A 12,040-nucleotide genomic window follows, 5' to 3' on the forward strand; every position below is an offset into this window, starting at 1 on the left:
TCGAATCATCCTGTCTTGGCATGTGGACAGCTGCTGCCACGTGTTTTGATTGACATTCTTTGCTTCAACTTCACCTGATTTTACTAAAATTTACTCTTGAGGTTTTGCTAAGTGCTTCTCTTCTTTCTTTGAAGGTGATGGTGATGTTCGAGTTCTGAACAGAAGAGTAATAGGATTCAAACTCTGACTAATATTTTGGTGTGTTTTACAAGTGTGACTATGGGGAATGATAAAATGGAAGATAAAATATGATCAGGATTTTTCGTTGAGCAACTTAAGGTCTTGATATGTTTCTTTCCTCACTTTGCTAACTTCTTTCTTATTTACCCCACAATTACTAACCTTTTATTATACTTCAAAGTATTTACCTAAATAATTTGTAAAAATATTTAAATGCATCCATCTTGCTAGAAATCATTCAAATGCTGACCTTTATACTCCTCATGAAACTTATTCAACTCTTTCTGGGTAGAGAGCTGGAATTTAATTCTGGTGAACTCTCTTCAGAAGGTTGGTGCACACAGTCTGGAGCACCACACCCTTTACATACTTCATACGGGAATTCCTTTTCGTTTTCCACTCCCTTGTGAGTTTTCAGCATCTTTAGAACACTTTCATTGATATTTACATTTAAATGCTTACCTGAAAACCCCAACCTAGAGATTTCTCCAATTGTCATCTTTCTTGAAAATATTCAAAGACTGAAGACAATAATCATTTCCATGGTCATGAACAGAAACATACGTATTTTAAAAAATTAAGAAACAGCTTAAAATTATGAATATTTGATACACACTATATTCACTATGCTAAATTTTTGTCACACTTTAATCATATTGTCCACTATCTCTACTGAACCATGTTTATGTTATTAAAAGCTCAGTACTTCAAACGCTTCTGTCTCATCTGTATACACCCAGTCATCAAGTAAATTTCAATAGTAGAAAGTGAATTAAATAAATATATGCTACTTAAAACACACCTTTAAATACAGTGAATCGCTTGTCAAAACATGACTAAAGAGGATTTAAGGAAAACAGGACAAAAATAAAAATACAACAACAGAAACCCCCCTTATGATTTCTCCTTACAAAAATCTAAAGCTCTGTTAATAGACACCACTTTATTCTTCTTTTGTTTCTAAGTTATAGTACTTGGAATAATCAGTTTGTAACATATATACTGTGATTGTTAGATTAATAAAAAAAATTCCTGGGAATAAAATTAAACAGGAGATGGCATAGAAAAATATCTACATAAGATGGAGATCATCATGAGAAAATTGTGTAGAAAACGGAGTGTTGCACATGGGGGTCATAACCCTAAGCGTGAGGATAGAAGGATGCAGAGGAGGGAATAAAAAAGATGCTGTTTCACCTTATGCTCCGTTTTTCTTTGTCATAAAACCTGATCAACTTTGAATTAATTCTGAGATAATTAGTATTCTGAAAAATTTTCCTAGATATATGTACAGAATTTGTTCCTATAATGTAGTTACAACCATCTTAAAATTTTTAATTTAAGCCTTATTTCCTCTGAAAAGAAATGATTATTGCTATACAGTTGGCTTCCTTAGCCTTTGAGAGCAATGCCACATAAACTTAGTAAATGGCCAACAGAAATTATTTCAAACGGAAATTTTTCCAATATTTTTTATTTACTTACTAAGTTCTGAGTGATGTTCCTCTTTGCCTTATGATTTGTAAAATATCCTTTCAAATTACTTGAAGCAATTTGAACCTCTGTGACCAGCTGCCTCAAGCGATGCATTTCTGCTTTTATATTTGTATAGAGACACGAAGGCCTTTCTACTAGATGAAGTGGGATTTTAGATTATAGTGCCAGCAGACAATTTCTTGGACAAATTAGTATTTAGGTCACTAAATTGGGGGAAGGTAAAAAATTTATTCCACTATTGAAGTAGTCGATGTGTCGTCTATGGCCAAAGATTACCCTGGGGGCCACTGAGCTGGGAAACGGTCCAAAGGTGCTGAATACCTTCTGCTTTGAGTGGCGCAACCCTGCTCTGAGAACACATGCTCGTGCTGAGAGAGAGAAGGCAGAACCCACTTAATAAGAGCAGTGGGGAAAATTAGCTACATGTGCTGGCAACTTCAATATTTCCATGACAACGTCCATCTGAATTGCAACATTTTGTTGATTTCCTAATGAAGTCATTTAAATAGCCTTGTAGAACAGGAGATTGTTTGTCCCTGCACAAACACAGTGATAGGGGCTGGAGAGATGGCTCAGCGGTTAAGAGCATCACCTGCTCTTCCAAAAGTCCTGAGTTCAATTCCCGGCAACCACATGGTGGCTCACAACCATCTGTAATGAGGTCTGGTGCCCTCTTCTGGCCTGCAGGAATACACACAGACAGAATATTGTATACGTGATAAATAAATAAATAAATACACAGTGATAGCTTTAGGGTCATATGTTATTTTGAAGTAGGATTTTTGAATTTTTCATTCACAGCCAATTTCTCATCACAGTTTCTCAAAAACAGCATATATAACTTTATAGTAGAGTTTGTTCTTGGGCAATTTTCTATGTGTAGAATATTGTAACATGCCCTCTCTGGTGCTGCTCCCTCTCCTGTGTCCCCCTCCTCTTCCCTTACATCTCCTTCACACATTCATGTGTACTTTATTATGATCAATTTCCAAATAAAATAATTTAGTCACATTTTCCATGGAAATGCGAGATCAAATTCAGAATTGCTATTGTTGTTGATGAGATATGGAAATAAGTAGTAATGCAGCAGTTTGTGGTCTTGTAATCAACATGAAATGGTACTATTCAAAAATGGTCCCACGAAAGTGAGGTGTTTCCTTTAGTACCTAATGGAAGTACTGATGGTTGTTAGGTTATTTTTAAATAGTACCAATAAGAAATACTGATTTCATATTTTCCTAATATGCCCATTTCATTGGATGCAATATTCTTTTTACTAAGATCTATGGCATGGCAAGAATTTAAGGTTCCAGAAAGAGGCTAAATGCTCATCCGAAGGTCCAGGTTCCAAGAGTGCATTCTTACCCAGTGATGAGTACAATGGAATCCAAGTTCAGCTTCCTTTTTCTTAGGTAAAGATGATCAGAGGAAAACCATTTTCCCACAAGTGATGCATGTGGGTCCAGAGTAACTAGACGTATGAGCCAGGAAATTCTTCTCACCCTGAAACAATTTTATTTCTATCCATGGCTTCCTGTGAAGTCTTGTACTGACTTCAACTGCTAAGTGTCAAACTCTAGCAAAGCTGTTAGGTCTGACTAACAATATGGGAGCTCCTTTACTATGTGGTGAGGAATGGACCCTAACTTGGTGTTTATCTGCACCTTCTAGGGGTAATAGAGTTTTATGTCTCAAAGCGTGTTTAGAAATTGTCTGCGTAAAGCCCCCTTGGTACCATGCTCTCAATGACTTCGCAACTTCGCTGGATCTCACTCTAAGGCCTATGCTCAGCCTGTGAATTCGCCGCCATTTGTTTTGCTTACTATAAATTCTTATCTGAGGCACCTCACAGAATAGTTTTCCAGAGAGATGAGTCCTGGAAGCTTCAAGATTTAAGCATAGAGCAGTAAATTCAAGATTTCCCTTCATAAATCAAACAAAAGTGTTCAAAGATTCTTTCGAGCTCCAGCATCTCAGAGTAAATACATAAACTACCCGTTTCCAATGTTCCTGCAGTATCATTTGCTACAGCTTATGTTCAAGTTAAATACTGAAAATTTCTAATCTACCCTGCTACATACAATTTATGGAAAAAATGTGGGGGAAGCTGTTTTATGAAAAAGTAACAGTCAATGATTAGTACCAATATTCAGTAAGTAGGATTCTAGTAATGTCTTCTTAGTCTTAGAAAGTCAGAAAGCAGCAGCTGGGCGTATATTGAGTCATGGTGATTTTCAGCTGCATATCAAATCATGTGGCATTTAGATCATTAAAATCAAAGACAGAAACTAAAATGTTATTTACTGCTAGCGTTGCCCCAGAAACCAAATTATTTTGCCCAGTAGTTAGTCCAGCGTATTTCAGCCTGCCCTCTGCCCCATTCAAGGGCACGAAGAGCAAGAGAAGGTTTCCAAAGCGCACTGGTCACAGACCTCATGAGAGCCAATATGAGACCAGTAGTCTCCAATGCTCCCAGTTTGTATGATTTTGAAATGTGGGTGTTGAAAACTTTGTGAATTTAGCATAAAATTTCATAGGTGACTGCCCTAACTGCTGTAAGTATACATGTTTTATATGATCTTGGAATCAATGAAACAGTGTGTTTCAGATGGTGATTTTCAATAAAGATTCTATCATATAAATAGAAGCAGTATAAATACTAAGTGGCACTGGCGAGATCTCTCTGGTTAATTTCTTAAAAAATAACATGCTAACATTTTCATATCTACGTCTTCCACTAGTAAAGTATTTAAAAGAAATTATATAAAGTATTTGATAGTATTGTGGAATTCGAAGTGTTAAGAAACAGTTTGAGATAATTACTAACTGCTGTCGAAATTATTTCTCTGTGGGACTCTTTCAAACTGTGCTGTGTGGGGTTAATGGGCTCTGAAGAATCAGGGACGTCTTTCAATTGGTGCATGGTCTTGCTAATGATAGTATTCTTGTGCGGCTGAAATGACATTAATTAATGACCCTCCCTTATCTTAGCAATCAGGAACTATAATACAGATGTATCTTTTTATTTTCAGAGAAATTAACATCACAAACTGAGCTTCACTGTGGTTTTGATGTAGGCTTCCCTGGGAAAGCAGGCCTTTGTTTCCCATGAGCTCCACCATGCTGCAGCAGCTGACGCTTCCGCTTTTCAGTGTCTCCAACCCGGTCATTCTGCTCTCTGTGGAGGGGCAAGGTGGTTTGATTTTGTTTCTCAAAAAGCCCTATCTGATTAATCTGTTATGGAACTTACTCCCCAGTGCTTGTAACACATATTGCATTCTTTATCATCCCGTATAAAAAACTCAGCTGGGAAACCGGGATCTTTAAGGGAAAATGTGAGAGGCATGTGGTATTCAACAACTTTTCATGCCTTTCAAGCACCGTGCCCGGCTCCAGTGAGATCCCTCGATCAGTTTCCGAACCCATGACCTTGTTCCCTACTGGGCTCTCTAAAAATACCTTCAACTTGTTCAGAAAGGAGTCATGTGTTGCCATGTTAGTGACAAACTGCGGAAGGTTTTATCAAATAAAACATCTGGGTTCTTCATCTGTAATGCAACGTGAAAGTTGTTGTGTGTCTTTAGTGTAGAAAATAAGAAGCTGGGCCATGCGGTGGTGGCGCACGCCTTTAATCCCAGCACTCGGGAGGCAGAGGCAGGCTGATCTCGGTGAGTTCGAGACCAGCCTGGTCTACAGAGCTAGTTCCAGGACAGGCTCCAAAGCCACAGAGAAACCCTGTCTCAAAAAAAAAAAAAAAAAAGAAAAGAAGAAGCTGTATTGTGACCCTAATGAGATGGTACAGGAAACTACTTTTTCCAACCTTACCTAGTTTTAAGTTTGTGTCCTGGATCAAGAAATACTAAAATTAGGTTTAGTTTTAGTTTCTGCAAATGCACTGGTTCTTTGGATAGCATTTCTTCCTGGTGTGCTGTATTTTGCTCTCCTTTTCACTTATATATTTAGTCTGGTTTACACATTTTTGGTGATAAGCTATCTCAATCCTTTCAAGAACAGAATGATTTGAACGATAAGTGTCTCCTTTTATATACCCCTTAACAGTTAGATCCAACAAATAATTGCATTAATTAATACTGTTAGGCACCAGCTCTATTTCTCTGTGTCCAACATAATATGGAAGTGAGGTCTTCCACAATAGGGCCTTAGCATCAGTTTGTAGGAAGCAGCCAATGGCCTTAGCAGTAGTCTGAGATCTATGTAGGATTCCATGGAACACCTTTGGCCAAAGACTCAACTAGTGGTAACCCACACTTAGCACATGAAAGATGTCTGGCTGAGGCATTGTCTCCTCCAGTGTTTGGTGGCTCCATTTAATTTCTTGGTATATGTGTATATTTTAAGAAGGTTGCGCAATAGTAGGTTTCCACGTGACTCCTCAAATGGCCCTGAGTTTGAGGCCAACCTGGTCTACAGCATGAGTTCCAGGACAGCCAACGATACATAGAGAAACCCTGTCTCAAAAAATATTCTGTATAACATATTTAATAAGTTTATAGAATAGTAAGATACCACTGGCTTTTCAAACATCCACAGTGCTATTCAGCTTATTTTTATCTCATTACATATTCTTTCATGTAAGTACTATTTATCCTCATTCTGATGTCCCTGCACAGACAAATGCTATTGACTGTTAGAATATATACACCAAATATTCTATGAGGCCTCTCACCAGTGTCTGAGGTACTGCATCCCCTCTCATTGACATTCCTGTCCACCTTGAACTCACATTTGCTATACCATTTGTTGCACCAAGCTGCAAGCACTTGTCTGTTTTATGTTTTGTTTACATGTGGGCACAGAAACCCTATAACCTAGAGAAAGTATCACTTTGCTCTAACAAAATGCTCCTGGGTGTGGTGCACAGCTGAAATGAATTCAGCAGGTCTGGAGGCCTGGGTCCTGAGATTGGTGAGGATTGTTGTGTCTGAGGCATCTTTCTTAGGCTCAGGGGTGTTGGCCTCCTTTGGCCTTACAGTTGAGCCTCCATGTATGGCTTCACCAAGACTGCTTACTACTATAGTAACAGCAAGCATAGAGGAACAGAGCGTAATGATACCACTGAAAGTAGTCTTAACAGTCCCTACCTCCAAATACAGGCAGGGTTTGAACTACATGGCCTCAGTACTTCAACATACAAATTTGGAAGACACAACATAATGGAGATCATTTTAATTTCATTTTAGCCCAGTCTTTCTGCTTTTAATAGAAACAAAAGCATGTTTGTTAATCAATGTTAAATTATTACAAATATAATTTTATTATCTGTGATATATTAAAATATTTTTTCAAACTTATATTTGTAACACAAAACCAAAAAGCCTACTGTTATGCTTTTGTATGTTACAAAGCAATCATTAGTTGCCTATAGTTATTTTCAAGGTAATATCTGCCGGGAGAAAGAGAATTAGTATCTCACAGGGATGACCACCCTTACTGATTGTCCAATGCCAAGGGGTCAGCTCTGTAACCATATACAGACAAAGAGCAAAAACAGACTCAGCAAGTCTGCAAGTTGTATTTGTGTGTGTGTGCGTGTTTATGTGTGTGTGCGTGTGTGTGTGTCTCTGTGTGTGTACAATAATAATGAAAGAAAAGAAGCTATCAACTTGAGGGGTAGATGGGGACACAAGAGGTATTTAACAGGTTAGCTGGGAGGTGTGGAGGGAGGAAAGCTGTGTAATCCTCCTTCAATTAAAATATATTAAAACAAAACAACAACAAAAAAGCAATTAAACCGTCGTCTCCCTCCAGTGTGTTCCTGAAAGAGGTTCATTCCCTGGCCAGGAAATGCCATCCAGTTTTGTTATGCTGCCATCTCGTGGCTCTTGTTTGAAACTATCACCACATGTTTCTCAGAGTTTTGGTTTTTCTGAGAATTTAAAGATTGCTTTTTTTTGTTTGTTTGGTTGGTTGGTGGGTTTGAAAGAGATAGGGAGAAGATGAAGTTGGACAGTAAGCAAGTGAAGAAGAGTCAGAGGGTAGGAAAGAATGCATAAAAGTTTAAAATAGAATTAAATTAAAAAAGAAGACATAATTTTAGTATCTCTACATTTTCACACTTAATTGTCCCAATTAAGGTGAACATCTAAATAAAGCTTGAATAAATTGTGAAAGGTAATACTGAATATTAATAGAAGAATATTTGTGGCTTTCTGATAAAATTATGGCATACTAGAAATGAAAAATGAACCCTGTATTATATTTGGTTTGAATTTTGAGCACAAGTCAACCAACCTTATGTTCAGAGGAGGGTCGCTCTGTCATATGGACACATTTCCTCTTAATCATCTCACAAACAGACAAAAAAATAAATCAAAAGCTTTTCTGCAAGGGAGGAATGCACAATATTCCTCCTCAAAGAGTTGCAGTACAGGAAGGATTTCTGTTGCGAAAGAAACTTGTCTCCCCTGGCCTGTGGAGTTAAGGGCAGAAAACCTCAGTCAACAATGTCATTTTTTCAGGTGTCTGTCACCTCATTCATCCACACGTCCCCTTGTACCTGGTACCCATTCAATCCATTACCTCCAATCAGTAGCTAACGCCTGTGACAAGGACTTCCCTGCCCACACGTCAAGGGCACACCCACTCAGTTCACTGTCCCTCTGGTCAGCAGCTACCACCTGTGACAAGGACTCCCCTGCCCACATACCAAGGGCACACCCAGTCAATTCACTGTAGTTATCAATAGCATCACAGAATGATTGCTTAGGGTTTAGCCTCAAAATTCTTTTTACTTATTTATTATGTGATCTTCCCCTACTTCAAGGTAAGTTCTGTAGTTGCTATCCTCTTGTGCTTTCTGTAGGTTTTATCAATAAACATTAATAAATACTAGGTATTTATTTGACTAGTATTTGACTTAGTGTAATATGAGACTGGACGGGAACTGCTTTCTAAAGATGGTACTCACGTGGGAAGTCCTGTGAAGGATGGTGACACTTTCTAGTCTCTCTGCTAAGAGAGGAAGGCAAGGGGTAAGCAGTGAGCTGGACGTCCATCTATTCCACTCCATGTGAAATATGTCAGCCCCATCCATCTCTCATATCTTCCTCTTGACACCCCTATTGTTTTAAGTCATATTCCATCAATTTGAAAAATCAGGCTTTTCACGTTTTAACACTGCTAAAATTGGGAGGTATCTTTCAAAAGATGAAAAATGGCTGCACAGGGTTGGCCACCATATCCTTTCCCAAACACATGGAGATTTCTCTGCCACTACTGCTGGCACATTTGAGTGACATCATCCTTCTAAACTGTCACGTAAAGGACTACTGAAGGGTGGCTCAGCAGCTGTAGTCCAAACACTTTCTGCTGGACCTTATGATCAAATCAAAGGGCCTGGGCATCAAAATCACAGCAGCAATGGCAGAGGCGGGAAGAAAATGCCAGAAGTGGAAGCAGAGCCCCGTGTTCTGTAATCTGCTCTATCAGCACTTTGTGCCCAGAGGAAGACTGTGTACTTAAAGCAAGATGCCAGACTTTCTGAGTTAAAGCACACCAAATGTACTTAAAGCTTGATACCAGCCACTCTCAGTTAATGCCCCATGATGACAGAAGAACTCAGAACAGGGGAACTCTAGAGGATCGTTTAACAACTTTCTAGTTTTCTATTCTTATATTCTTCATAGGTATTTATATAGTCTACATCAGTGTAAGTTTTAGACATTTATTTCAATGTCAATTTAATACCCATCTAGGTAAATATGCAATTAAATTTAAAGTAATATGCCACAGATTGTCAGTGTTATCTTCTTGATCACACTTAAACTTGTGATGTAGGAAATAAGCAATGTCTCCTAACGTATGGTGACTGAAGGAATGTTCATCGGGTACCAAGCATTGGAGGCAAAGCTGATGAAAGAAATTCAGTTTCCTTTCCTGTGGGTCAGCCCAGCCTCGATAGTCACATGTCATCTTCCCTTGGAAAGAGGGGGACAAAATACTGTGAACACACATTAAATAATCCTGGTGAAATAGGAGGTCGGTTACTCCACTGGCTCTCCTATGTCCAGGTTATCTTTGAAGAGCAAAGTTGAAGTCATTACATGTTTCAAGCTAGCAAGCATAGCATATTGTGCAGGCTGCAAATAGTTATAATAAATTCTTCACTCTATATTCTTTGTTATGTCATTGTTTAGAATTATTTCAGGTACTGTATATATTGTTTTATATTTCAATAACTTCTAATTTTATAGTAAAATGTAATAATGTATCCATCAATATTTATAATTTTCTTTATTCATGAAATTCTATTCTTAAAATATATAAGAATATTCTTTTGGTATCAGACATTGATACCAATGGATTTTCTATTCATTTTGTCTTTTATATTTCATTTTTTCTTTTTGACATTTTAATTATTCTCAGCAAAGTTGGAATTGGTGTTAGAATATATGGTAAAAAAAAAAAGTCTCACCAAAAGAGTCATTTTTCTTTAGTCAGAGAAGTTAATTAATCGGAATAAATAAACTACTATACTTTATTTTGATATTTAAATCTAAAATAATCACATCATTTGATAACTTGGTTGTCTGGTCTCATCCAGTGTGCTCAAAGAGAAGAAAAATAATCCCCGTGGCAAGATTGGCAAGGCTACCAACCAAGTTATTGCACCGTGCAATTGTATTTTTACTTTCTATGTACAGAACCATAATAAAGGGTTTTTTGATGTACAGGAACCATATATGGCTTAAGTTATTTTTTTTAAAAAAGTCCCTTGAAGACAATTTTATCCTGTACCCAGGTAGCCGTTTCACCCCGTGGGTGCAAGCCTTGGCGTCAGCTGCATGGTGTGGTGTATTGGTTCTTGGTCAATGAGTTGCTACCATCTTAAAGCATGGATTCTCCTTTTGTAGACTATGAGTGTATATTGAACTTATCTGTAGAATTGTTCTAGCAAACTACACTAGACCCTAGATGGCAAATGTTTAGCTTACTATGCTAACACACTGGTGTTGATTCATTTCCCCTTATACTTTTATTTTGCTCACCACTGTTACTAGTACTTGAAATCGCATGTAACAGGTAGGAGTCCATGCAGAAACATATAGTCTCTTTACTGAATACAAGGTATTTGCCAAGATTTCTGCAAGATGCCCAGAAGCTAGAGTCTATGCTCCAGGTAGGAGCTAACAACAAAAGGAATAAGCAACCAATGGGATGTTTGAATAGAGTGTAAATTACTTCAAAGAAAATAAACTAAGGTAATATGAGCAAAGCAACTAGAGAATGAAAGTTATGGGGCTTTTTTGCAACACTCGATTATGTGATAATTGTAGCACAACATGTTGAGTATGACAGTGTACCTGTGACTTTAATGATTCTATTAGCTTCCAGCTACTGTGATAAAATACTTGTGGTAGTCAACCCAAAAGAATAAAATGTTTAGTTGGGACCATGGATTGGTGGAGGTGGTATATCATGGCAAGTAGAAAAGTTCCTCCTCCAACCCTCTGCTCCCAGTGGCCAAGAAAGAGAAAGAAGGAGAGAGGGGAAAAAAGGGGGAAAAGAGAGCAAATAGGAGGAAGAAAAGGCAAGAGAGATAGAACAGTGGAGTTCTCGCTATGAGGACACAGATTCCTAAGTTTATACGTTGTTCTCTCTGGGAACCTGGATCACAATGGTTCCACCAACTCCCAAAGTGCTGTGTGCTGTACGGCACAGGGCAGTGGACCCAAACTATAGCAATGATAACAATTAGGCTTACAAAGGTTTCAGAGGAAAGGATTTCAGCTGAGGCAAAGGAAAAATCAGTAAGTAGATGTGATACAGAAAGAAAGGATAGCTTAATTAGGACCATAAAGAAACCATTGAGACAGTTAGGTGCTTTTAACATAGCTAAAAGAGGAGAGTAGATGCCCAGAAGGTTATTGTAGGCCAAGGAAGGGAAGGGTGTGAAATGTGTCCAGAGTGCAGCAGGAAGTCAGTAGAATTGCTCTAAGGCAGCATCTAGGTTGGGATATTGTACTTCTCAGCTTCATGTTACTAGGCCAAAACTTTTATTCTGATGAATTTATGAAGCTGAGAAATTTATAGATTGTGGTCAAAGACAATCCATTCTTAAAGACTCATATTCTGATTTCAGATGGCAATGGTAGGGAGCATTTATCAGAGCACACCATTCATAGTACAAGCCCAGGAGATATGTATGGACTGTATCCCACCTTCAACTGCGGATGCACAAACCCAGTGTTCTAAGGGTCCCCTGCTAGGCTCTGTGCACCCTGAAACCCTGGCACCTCTAGAGCAAAACCTTAAAACATGTAATCCTTTAGGGGAAATCCATGTAAACCATTCCTGATATCATGATTAGCGAACCCCAGAATTAATTGAGGAAACAAAGTCA

The 12,040-nt window shown here is 38.2% G+C and overlaps 1 protein-coding gene across 4 annotated transcripts in view; it reads left to right on the top strand.

Moving 5' to 3' along the window:
* The window catches only part of Magi2 (membrane associated guanylate kinase, WW and PDZ domain containing 2), a 1,214,245-nt gene that overhangs the window by 148,863 nt on the left and 1,053,342 nt on the right, over positions 1-12,040 (top strand). The window lies entirely within an intron of this gene.

The sequence above is a fragment of the Microtus pennsylvanicus genome, chromosome 22 (genome assembly GCF_037038515.1).
Source record: "Microtus pennsylvanicus isolate mMicPen1 chromosome 22, mMicPen1.hap1, whole genome shotgun sequence".
In the NCBI taxonomy this organism is placed as follows: Eukaryota; Metazoa; Chordata; class Mammalia; order Rodentia; family Cricetidae; genus Microtus; species Microtus pennsylvanicus.